A 13,089-nucleotide genomic window follows, 5' to 3' on the forward strand; every position below is an offset into this window, starting at 1 on the left:
CATGTACATGTTTGTCCGTTGGAAAGATTCCTATAGAAGGAAACTCGGGTGCTAAGTGATGATTTAGTTGTTAGCAGAAAAACGTCAACCTGCAATTCTAGTGGTGTTTTGTTTTTATAGATCATTTATAATTTGGGTAAATAATTTTATTCAGGTGGATAAATTTCTGTTTTGTATTCATGGTGAAAGGGGAAGGCATAAAATTATGAAATGCATTGTATGCTGTGTCTAACTCAAGTCTTGCAGGAATAGAATTTACACGTATTCAATGGGGTAATAAAAAAATAGAATGTTTTATTGGAAATATTTATGTGGACAAAAGGTAATAACATGCTAGAATCGTATATATTTCAAACCTTTAAATGCAGTTATTAAAGCAACATTAATAGTATCTCGTAATGTAAATGAACTTAACATAATTATATACCTCCTCAAAGGAATCATAAAATAATAAATGACAAGAAAATTGATAAATAAATTCTATAATTTGTTCCATTTATTGATACACTATATTGGAACTGCACATGAAGAATTTTAACCCGAGTAAAACCAACAAATTGAATGGTGTCTAGATGTCCCCTTCAGCATTAAAGACATTAAGCAAGTGCGTCTTTCCTATCCAAAGCATCAGATATCTGCAAAATAAACCCAATATTTCGATAACATTTTTAAAATTTTTATCAAAAATGTTTTGCCAACAAACGGCTTTATTTATAAGTAACGTGCACGATAAACAATACCTGGGTAGAGCGTTGTTTAAGCACTGAAGCTATCTTACTACGAAGCGTGTTTACGGCACCAACACGGCTCCCAGTTTATCATGATAACAATGGCAGAAGATTGATTTCTTTATATCGCATAACTGATCCAAAGCTGCGTCTATATGGTGCACAAAAATGCATGTCTAGCTTTATATCTATCAACAAGAACTTTTTTCGTCATGCAATGGGTTGATAGGTACGTAAACAATACAAATACAAGAGGGATAGGACGAGTTCGATGAAAAACAATATATTGTTATCATAAATAATAACTCTTAACATAGAATGCGAATAATTTAAATTGTTGTTATAATAATAGCATTTTGGTTCAAAGCAATGGACACATGGACACTTCCTAGATCAAGCGTCACACACAACACAACATCGCGCAGACGCACATGCTCTGTGAGCAGAAAAACAACTGACCAAATATGGCCGTTGTTTTACTCCAAATTTTTTATTATTAATTACTCCAATATTTGCCGTAGCAATCTTTACAAAATATTTAAGATGGGTGCAAGTTCTAATATTATTTAATGTAGTGATGTCATATCAATGCAGAGTCATATTCGTTTTAGTAGCATTACTATTTCGAGTGGATGATATTGAAGTTCCTATCAAGACGGGTGACATACTCGTAATACCGTTTTGAATTTAGTAACCATATTTCTTTAAAAGTGTGACATGAACTGTACAAAAAGGATCGCACGAGTTTCGATCATTTTTACTGTACTCTAGCAGACACTGTAAGTCCAGTCGTGGAAGCGAACACCTCGAACAACGGAGAGACAACTACCACCAATGAACAACCAGAGGTGTGCGTTGTATCACGGATTCTTGGTTGCAACTGATTAAGTCAGCTAGCGTTTAAAAGCTGTCCAAAGTTCATGCTAACGTTTAATTTTGACGTCTAAAGTTCAGCGTAACCCGTCACGTGGGTTTATGAGAGCATTATATTTTTCCAGTTTCGCTTTTTTCAACTACGGTACAATCTGACAAAGACTAAATCTTAAGAGCACGTAATAGATTATATATCTGTCAGGACATATATTATTTTCTTAAACATTCCACATGAATCTTGAATACTTACAACATTTCTAGAAATGTAAAACGAATGAAAATAACCTTTTTGAAATTCTTTTTAAACATTTAAATTGAATTTTTTTTAAAGTGGCGATAAATATAGAATAAACTTTGAATTGTCAAAACTGTGACCATAGTATAAAACATACGACATAATTTGTTCGGTTTTTTTTATCAAATATGTAAATAATTTATTTATTCATAGGTTATATGTCAAATAACGAAGTAAGGTAGTTACCATATGGTAAGATTAGTTAAGTAAAAGTTGTAACACAGAACAACAGCTAATTTGCGAATTGTATTCATAAAAGACTTGAAAATTAAAGTTATAAAGATACTACCTCACAAGCATTATTAAATAACGTTCAATGTCAAACAGCTAATGAAGGACATTTGAGAAAATATTCCGAAAATTTGCCTTTTTGTTAAATGAAAATTGCGAATATGGCGCGAATATAATATAGTACTTTTGTTCTCTTAGCAATTAAAGAACGGTAACTCGAAAAAAAAAGGAAAAAGAAACGTGTTTAGAATAGTATGAATATATTAATTCAATTGGGTTTTTTTAAATTCTAATTATTCTACAGTAAATATTTTGATTTTATCAATGATAGTATTGACTACTTTAACCGAGTTTTTAAAATGATATGAAATATTTTCATGTCAATTTGTTCAATTTTTAAAATGTTTGATATTATTCTGACTTGAATAATTCATCATCAATCAAAATTTAAATGATTTTGATAACTTTGCTTATTCATAAGATCATTAGTTTTCGTCATTGCAGAACAAATTGAAATATTCTGCCCCGTACCTGGTCATCCATCTATATTTTTTTAACCGAAAGCTACATGCCTGTAGCGATGAAATTGATTTAATTGAAAAACATAAGGACCGACCCGGTGATAGAAATATAAATAAATAAAACTGTGTTTAAAAGAATTACCGTGACCTCACTGTGTTAAGGTATTCAAAGTATGACGACCAAAATTATTTTGCACATAATAGCGAGCGCAGCGAGGCGGCGCGAAGCGCCGCTCGCGTAGCGAGCTCCATAGACAACGTGTACGAACGGAGGAAATTCGAGTTGAAATCTGCACATTGTTCAAAGAAAATTTTATGAGGCCACGTGAAAACGTTCTACTATCCCAGTGATCCTTTGCGGTGCATAGCAACATGGTGGAACAGAAAGTGTTTCTACGGAAAATTCTTACCTCTACATCGCATACATCTTTTTTTATTTAACAATAAAAAAAAATCCTTCTAAAAACATTACAGTAAACAACACATAAGCTTACGTAAAAAAACTGAACTTTTGCTGACATATGACGTCATTTCCTTCTCCGAATTTGTCCGACAATTTACGAAAACTGTCGAGCGCAAAAGAATGTTAACTATGACGTCACAAAGATCTCGCGTTTTAATTTCCCGCGATACATTTAGAGGTGGATCAAGCATATGTACTGGATCATGTAGGAAGTACTCAGTATCAGTGTTAACGGTGACTCTTTGACTGATTAGTTTTATTTTGATGATTTTTTTTTTGCTTAGGAAATACACATGCAAGTTCCATGCTAAATTTATTGTCATATTGATCCAATCATATATGCATACGTTAGGTAGGTGACAAAAAATTATTAAGAAAGAAAAGTCTAATCATTATTAGATCTACGTGCAGCCACGTCATTTTGTAATGAATAGATAAATGAAAAGAATTAAACTGTTAAAATATTTACCGGTACATGTATGTGTTATATAGTTGCATATGTGGTCAAATAATATTGGATATCACACACTAAGAAAGGGATGAGGGCACATGTCTACAACGCTTATATAGCGTACAAAATTTAAAAAGATTTAAAACAAAATTAATGTCACTGAGGAAAATAATTAAAACACGGGTTACAACAAGGAACAAAATAATAAATAACAAATAAAATTTATTTTTACTGATTTTAATGATCATTATTAAAAGGTAAAGAAAAGATAAAACATAATTGTATCTACATAAAAAAAAACGGCGTTGTGTTTATCAAAATATTTTAATACAATGTAAGTCTGTTTAACATTTTATTAATGCTCAGTGGTAGTTTGTTTAAGTGTATAAGACTAGGAAGGGGCCATTGTAATAAAAGTTTGATAATTTCGGGTTCCTTGCGGTGGTAATAGTTTTCGAGACAAAGCCAAAGTTTTTTTATTAGGGCAAGTCCACGGGTTGCATTTAACAATGATGACAGATGTGTGGTTCCTTCTGCGCTCGCCCTAACGGTCACACCGTAAAACATATTAAATTTTTTAATTAACCACGGTAGTGTATAACGACAAGAAAGATAATGTACATAGAAATAAATTATAGTGATAGTGACAGTTGTCTCCCTTATACTGGTCAATTTAAGGTAGATAGGAATCAGAGTAACAAACCCCCGGATGTTTACATCAGAGAAAAGTTATAGAACGTTGTAATAAGGAATGAATGGGTAGGCGTTACGCGATTGGCTGAATTCAGGTATGTGACAATTCTCATTTTGTAGTAAAAATATTAGTTTTCAAAATAAATGATGGAATGGTGATGGAATATTTTAAAGAATATAGCAACACAAGGAAAAATTGTAGAGTTGGGGGTTGATTTTTTATGTAGAGTGACATTTACTGCCGATCGCTGTAAGTTGTAAACAACTGCAAATTTGACCTATAAATGCCACGGGACCCTATAATTTTTTTGTCATTTCCTGAAAGGTCTTGAATTGAAGTTTCAAATGATACCAAAGATTTGACTGAGACTATTATAGTAAAGTACTGAGAGGTCATAACATTTGTATGGAGTTCTATGGGAAAATAATTGGTAGGCTTTTCCCAGATGGAAGTATCAGAAAATGTGTGCTCTTTAATAAAGCCGTTAATTTATCGTATGTGGTATGCATATACTAGTAGTATGAATCAGCAAAGATGCATTTTCGAAACGAGCGAAAATTCCATAGCAAGAAAACCATCAATTACAATGTTATATATTTATGCATACACACACAAATAGTCCAGCGACTATATAAGTGATCTTTTGACAAAATTTATTTAAAAATCAGAGAATTTATTACAGTTTTGTCAATAGATGTACTTTAATAAATTTGTCTACGTGTATAAATGTACGTTTGAAACACATTGTCGGTGTTTCATGCTCCTAAAACATAATAGAAGCAAGATACCAACAAACAGAAAAAAACCCTGTTTTTTTTAACAGAGAAAACAGTTGTCCTCTACAAATAACATGTTTAGTGTATGTCAAAATAGAATAACTACAACTAGACAATGTTTTATTCTTATTTTACTCGGACAACATATATGCAAATATATTAATGGATGTATTTCACAATACGCGACATTTTAAAAAAATCTCATAAATCTGGGTATCTTTAGTCAAGGAACCAAGTCTGGTGTTTTCCTACGTTCGTGTATTCCGGATATAGGTGTATTGTAGGGTAGCAGCGGCTCCCACGTGTAAATCATGGACTGTAAATCAACATCTCCCACCACGAAAATCTCCACGTAGAACCGCGGATCTAACGTGCGACTGGATTTGATGGTCCTCCACGAGGAGTCCTGGTATTTGAGGATAGGGTTGTTAAACAAGTCTAGTTTCTTCAAATGTTCATCACACCAGTAATATTCCTGCGTTCCTTTCCGCACCAGCACCAACCTCACGTGCGTCACCGAATCGTGGTGCACGTGCTCCAGAAAAAGACCCGGAAGTTCCATCTCAACGGCATACTGATTCACCTTTTTCCCGGCGTTTTCCTCTTTCATGGGAACTCCCAAAGTATGCAGGGGCTGAAATTGAAGCACGTTGGACAAGTACCACATCAGTCTTGGAATCGGGATTTTTAACCGTGCGTTGCTGTTCCTGAGTTTTTCCGGAAGTTTGCCATCAAAGAGAGACGCCATGAACCAAGTTCCGGTCGGAGCGTCATGGCGTCCTAGAGGTGTGTAGAGCCCCTCCCCGGCCGTCACCATGGTTACATCGTTCGTGCCACGAATTCGCTTCTCTTTTTCAACGGAAGTGGATTCGACAGAGATAAACGCCGGTGGGATGGCGTTGACCGGCACACACAGGCAGTGGAAAAAGTACCCGATGCTCTCGTACGCGGTGTTTTCCAAGTCTCTCGACTGAACTATCTCTTCCAGTTTCACATAAAACTCCTCCAGTTTGTGTTTAGGAGTAAACTGTCTCGAGTACTTGATTTCTTCCACAATATACTCCATTTTTTTTACTTTACTTTCAAGGCAATCAGGAATGTTTCACCGTCTCAAAAGTCACTGTTGACAGGTTTTACATTTACGTTCACAAATAAGAAATATTTTAAAGTTGTTTCGAAAACATTCTTGTTAACACAGATACATTAACAATATGATGGTTTGGCGATAAGAATTTCTTAATGAAGCGAAATATCTGCTTTAAACTTCTATTCAATCTTTCTTCCATTTGTCTTTTGTTCTATTTAAAGTGTTAAAATTTAAAACACTATATTTGTGTGTGTCCTAGATTTTAAAATATCTTTTTAAACTCAGGGGGCAGGCAGCTTTGATTTTACTATAGACATGTTGAGTTGTAATGGTTCATTAGAAGCATTGATTGTAACTGATTTTTTTTAAAAAGGTCTTCATTAAAGATATGACACTCTTTAAATAATACAATACCTGTAATACAATATTGTATAACGTTAATACAAGTAGTGAAGTGTGCTTTTGCTTAGAAAGAGTGTATAAATATGTTTATAATTATGTACATATGTTACAATTCGAATGAATTTTAGCATATCAACAGTACAATAATACATTTGCGACACTTTTATGAAGAATGCAACCTGTTGTATGTAGAATCTTTAAATAATTATTGCCTTCATTCAAATGTTGGAGACATCACCGAAATGGGCCATTTAAGTGATATTTTCCAAAATTAAATCATATGATTTTTTATCTCTATGGGTAAACCCCCCGCAGCCCCCTCCTTTTGGTATCGAACGATTTTTTTCTATATTTATAAAGGGATGTAGGCACGATTTTAGATCAAAATTTCATCTTTTAATTTTTATGTATGAAATGGTTTACTTGTGCATTTTGAATGATTGACCAAAATTTTAATGTTATAAGTCAAGTTATGAGAGAGATACCGGTGTAAATTTCATTGATATGTAATCAAAGCTGGAGTCTTATATTTGTTTACAAACAATGTAAAGTAATATGTAATTATGGAATCATTTCTTTGACAAAATGACTCGTGGAAAACAAGGTAAACTTATTCAATGTGTTCATCAATATAGTATTATCAACAGAAGAAAGCAACATTTATTTTAGGCTTATACCAATAAAATACGTATGTATACAATAACAAGGCTAGAGCTTTGTTTATAAAGCAAAGAATGTCAAACTATGTATCTAGCTTATAATTCAAAACTTGACTTTGAAATTTTGACAAAGCTTTTAAAATACCCATATTAACTATTCCAAACATTAAAAATTGAGAAATAAAGTTTAAAATTTTGAACTCAAATCGTGTCTTATTCTCTCATGTATAAAATTTTGTATGAATTGTGTTGCCAAATGCGCCCACTATTTAAAAATGATGGAAAATGATCATTGAAAATGACACATATTGTATTTCATACTTTATATATCCAACTAATTTTTTAATAGAAATTTGTCTTGTTATTATTTGAGCAATGAAAAGAATCATAGCATCACGGGCGAAAACTTTACCCCATTCGACTGTTCATAAGAAAAATGAAGAACGATTTTTTAATTAATAAAAGCCTTATTCTCTTAATACGGTCTTAATTTCTCTTAAAAGTGACTTGTTGTTTGGTTATTCGTAAATAGGCTACATGATTCACACATTACTTCGTCTGGTAACGCGAATTGACTTTCAAAGGATGACAATTTTTTTCAATCCACATGCATCACATATACGTGTACGTTTAATCTTTTCTCCTTCGGCAATTAAGTCAGAGGTCTTGCTATAGTTCTGTCATGTTGTAAATTTTGAATTTACTGGGTGGGTGTATATAAAAAATTTACAACATGACAACATGTTGTAAATTTTGTATTTACACCCACCCAGTAAATTCAAAATTTACAACATGGCAGTTCGCTGACATAAACTTTTGAGCATGCTTTTAAAAATGGCACCATTGGACAAAGGTATTTTCATGCGTTTTTGTGGAACTGATTCTTGTCTTGTGAGTTGTAATTGACCGATCTGCTTTCGTTAATTCCGTTGGTTGGCCTTTATTTGTTTTCATTTATTGCACGTTGGTTTCAGAGATCGCGAGAGTTTCCAATTACGACCGGGACTTCTTTCAATTAATGGACAACTGACGGATTACTTCCAATCGTCTGCTAACCCTCTATGGTGATGCGTAACTGGGGTATAGTAAACCAAGTTCCAATATAGTGTAAACTTTTCGTTTACTTTGCTCATTTCGAATCATTTGATGAGACTAAAAAGGTTTAAGATTTAGCCGTAAGAAACGGTCTTATATGTAACACGCAAAGGAGTCCTCGTATGAAGAAATGCATCGGCAACACTAAACACTTAAACAAAATAGCAGAAAAAATATCGAAATGTGTCAATACTATCAATAGGAGCTGTGTTCGGAACTGCCTGGGAGCTCATAGACTGTCATTAAGCATTGTACACCAGTTTATTTAACTTATCCATTAGATTGACCATAGATTGTAACACAAAATAAGTGCTTGCTGAACATCATTAATAGTTTTCAGGGTTTTTTGTTTTACTCAGATTCAACTGACGAACATTAACTGACGTAATAGGAAACAGACCGATCCATTTCAGAACCGCAAAAGTTCCGTATACATGTAAAACGCATGCAAACTCTGAGGAAACTTGCTATCATTCTTTTATCCGAAAAAATTGGTCACAACGGTGTCTGTTCCAAGATTTGAATATGTTCCAAACTTCCTACCGAATAGACATGGGGGGGGGGGGGTCTGTTTTCTGAATTAGAGTTGTCCTTCTTTGCATTCTTTAAAAAAAATGTGATGTTCAGGTATCTCGCACACATTTATCACCACTAAAAGTTTTAAACTGTTCAATATTTAACAACAAAAATAAAGTACATACTAAATTCTTTTTTTTTTATAGAAAGCATAGGCAATCAAAGATTACGAAGCTCACCGAGACCGTAAGACCACAATTATCATATTGCATCAAAAGACTAAATATGATTTGAGCCTGAAATGGCCCCCTTAAATGAATGTGGTCGTTTACTGAAATTCTTTGTTTCTTTGTACCTATACATTTGAAATTTTTTTCATAATGTTCATTTTGATTCAAGTACCCACAATTTAGAAATATGACATTATAAAGTTTACCTTTTCCCGCCATTTTCGCATTTTAAAGATAAAACGACTCGTTTTCAAGCAGTTTTTCATTAAAACAGTGAGCGATTGCTTGAACAAACAAAATATTTTCACTACAGATGTATCTATCCAGTACTCAAAAGTGTCAAAAAGTTCGTTCGTGTTTAAAACGTCGCTCTATATTTCCTATTCGAAAAAAATTAGAAATGTGTCAATAAATGACTGATTTTGATTGAATTATAAAGAGAGAGTCACATCTGATGTCATATACTGCCAGCGAATGTAAATAATTCAAATAAATAGGTTGTAAATATATTTTTTAAGGCAACTCTTCTAAAAAATAACAACAATTTTTAAAATGTGCCTGAAATCCGTTAAAAAATGACGAATTATGGGGGGCAAAGACTAAAATCATATATAGTTCTTTATAGTTTATGGTCTATAGTCAATATGATACAAAATATATTTTCTTTTTTATCTACATTTGATTTAATTTTTTTTCTTTTAGATATATATGTAATTTTAAAAATATCACATCATAATATTGATATAATATGACTAAAATTTATGTGTTATTGAATTGAATATTCAATAATGGTAATATGATGTCCAACAATGAAAGAAATAGGGGTTATGATAACATTCTTATGATGGTTCATGTGAAAGCTGTACCAAAGCCCATGCAGGGCATTGGCTGGGGGAGGCAACGTCCGCCTAGTAGGTAGGTATGGGAAAATGAGGAATGGACAGCCCTCCAGTTTATACCAGGATGATGAAGGCAAAGTCCTCTGATGTAGAATCCAACAAGTAAGTATGGTTGTTATTACGTTCATGTCTGTCACGTCAATGAATTTATATGTGTGGTATTAGTTCCGTGTGGCTTTTTTTTTTATAACAGCTCTCTCTCCCTTTTTGTATTCTAAACAGTTTTCATGATACATGAAGAAGTAGTGTTTGCATTTCTGTGAATAAGAAAATCCTAAGGCCCTCCATTTAATTTTTAAAAATACATATTCTTTAAAGATCAGTTTGAAACTGGATTTCATAAAATTCTTTACTGTATTTTGCATTTTTTTTTTTTGATATTTCTCAATAAATATGTATGTAAGCGGGGGCAAAATTTTAAATGAATGCGTTTTTTCTCGTAAAATCTGGGTTGATTTGTTTGTGTTAGGCATGAACCAATGACTCTTAACAAGACATATATAAATACACAGGAAATAATTGCTAAAGATATAATTTATTAATTATTCTGCATTTCATTTTATATAAAAGAATATAGGTGTAGGAAAAAGTACTGCCAGATCAGGCTAATTTCGTTTATCGTCAGTGCTACTGTATAATCAATAAAACAATTTTTTAATATAGATAGGAATGATAGTACACAATTCTATGAGTTTTAGCAGTATTTCAAAATATACAGTTAAATCTATTATTAGTCATGTGATTTATGAAGTGCAAAGTACATGTATGCTAATTCAATAATTGCACATGTTATTCAACAGTTTAAGACGTTTTGCATACACACCCCTTTTTTTTAGCCCATGACGACCTACATTAGAAATTATTTCCTGGGGCTTTTTTGCGATTTTGATCTGTGATTTTAGAATATTGTATAATGTTTACAATAATGAATAAAATAGCCACAGTTCGATTATTTTGCGCAAGAATTGATCTAGTTTGTTTGACTTTAAGTTTGACCCTTAGTTTATGATTTTTATCAGTAAAAAACACAAGTGAAAGTTATGTTATAGAGATTTGGCTTCCCTATTCAATGTAGAAATAAATCAAACTTTGTTTGGCCTTGAAAATAATGATTATACATGTATTTCAGTCGGGAAGATAAACTACTACTTTGATAAACAAATGTTTACAGAGACGCACAATGCACTGATAACATATGAATATGTTGGTTTTATCAATTCAAGTTTTTTCATAATTGATTAGCTCTGAATTCTGAGAAAAGGCTATAATGAAAAATGAAAGATGGTTCGTTAACGGAAAATAAACCAAATGAACAATTACTGTAACCTCGATTGTCGAATTATTCCCTGATGATGTTACAGAAGGATCATACATGAAGTACCGTATAACCACAGGTTCCACATATTTACAATCACAACGCGAAGTCACCCCCACTCCCGAAAAAAAACAACAACAAAACGCTCAACCCCCCCCCCCCCAAACAAATATAGAGTTTTAGAGTTATCCTTCTTTACACTTCTTAATTGAATCTAATACATAATGCCATTCCAAGTTTTTTCTATGTTTAGCGTCCGCGGACGGATTGGTTTTGAGATGTAAAAATTAAAAAAAAACCACCACAATTGTTGTTCATAAAATTAGATCGCTTTTTCATATGTCGGGCTCAGGATAGCATTTTTAAATCCGGATCAGAAATCAAATATAACAACATTCAAAATGGAAAGCATATAGTAGGTTGTTTGTGTATTTTTGTTACAAAATGAAGAAAATACTTCAAAATATATAACAAATTTTATTTTGTTGAGTTTTTTCCTAAAGTTTGTGGGTTTTTTCCTGATAGAAAGACAGGTTTTTGAGCTTAGGGTGGACGCTAAACAAAGAAAAAACTTGCAATGGCCTAACGCGCATTTAAATCTGCGTCGTAGATCTACATGTAATTTTCCGATACACCATGCTGCATGCTTGTACACAAACATATCACAATTTTTTTTCTTTGTAATTCAGTTGGGATAGATAAAAGAATTATTGCTGAAATGAAAGGTTTTCTGACAAATGTTAAACGAAAAAAAAAGTGCGATGAATATTATTAGTAAGTCGTTATAGTTGTAAACTATCGGAATTATTTTGTACTAAAGTGACATTCTTGATTTTATCATTATTTGGATATGATATTTTCTCATAAATAAAACAGTAAGCATATAATAGCTCTGTATCACCGATAGCATTGACTGTAATGAAACCTATACATCAATGCTAATGAGCTTATTTGGAAGAAAATCGTACCAATTTGTAGATACATATAAAGGCCTAAATCTGCTTATATAGCCTACTGGTATTTATTAAAGAGATAAAGTATGAAACACAGATACTTGGCTGGGTGTGGTGACAAGCTAAACCACCCGACCCCCTCCTTTCTCCCTCTTCCATCTTTTTGATCCCTCTATCTTAAAAATTACTGATACAATGTATAGCAGATTGTGTTGATTTTAAAGAAACCAAATCCACCCCACCCCCATAACCCCCCCCCCCCCCAAAAAAAAATACCAACAGAAATCCTGACCACAGGAGCTTTATAAGGGGCGTCAACAGCTGGGTGAAATACATAAGTTCGAAATTCGAAAGCAATAATTATATCTATATGTATGATTTATATGATTTTTCCCCATCAAATAATGTAAGAAGATATATAACGTTCGAGAATTTTACCGCTGCTTATTGCGCTGTATGTCATATATTATATACACCAAACCTGTAATGACTGGTTTCCTCCATCAGAATAGCATACACTAGCTCTCTATATGTGTACTTTCTTAGTCGCAAAAAGTATCTGTTCTGAAATACGATTTCAATTTTCGCGATTGGTTCACGACCTTAGTGCTCTCTTGGTACAAAAAGGACTGCCGACTAGTGTTTTACATAATAGAAAACTAACAGAATGCGTAACAGAGAGCAATTTTTTTTCAGAATTTTAACTAGTTTTTAGCGGAAATTGTACATAAAATCATACGTTATGATAAAATTTACCCCCCCCCCCCCAAACAAAAAAAAAAATGAAAGGAAATTATTAAGACAAAACAAAGAAGGATTGAAATATTTAACAAAATTAAAAATTATCGGTCTTTGTCAGAAACAGATAACATGTTCTGTGATTACGAAATATTGATTTATT

Source organism: Magallana gigas, chromosome 2, assembly GCF_963853765.1.
Source record: "Magallana gigas chromosome 2, xbMagGiga1.1, whole genome shotgun sequence".
NCBI lineage: Eukaryota > Metazoa > Mollusca > Bivalvia > Ostreida > Ostreidae > Magallana > Magallana gigas.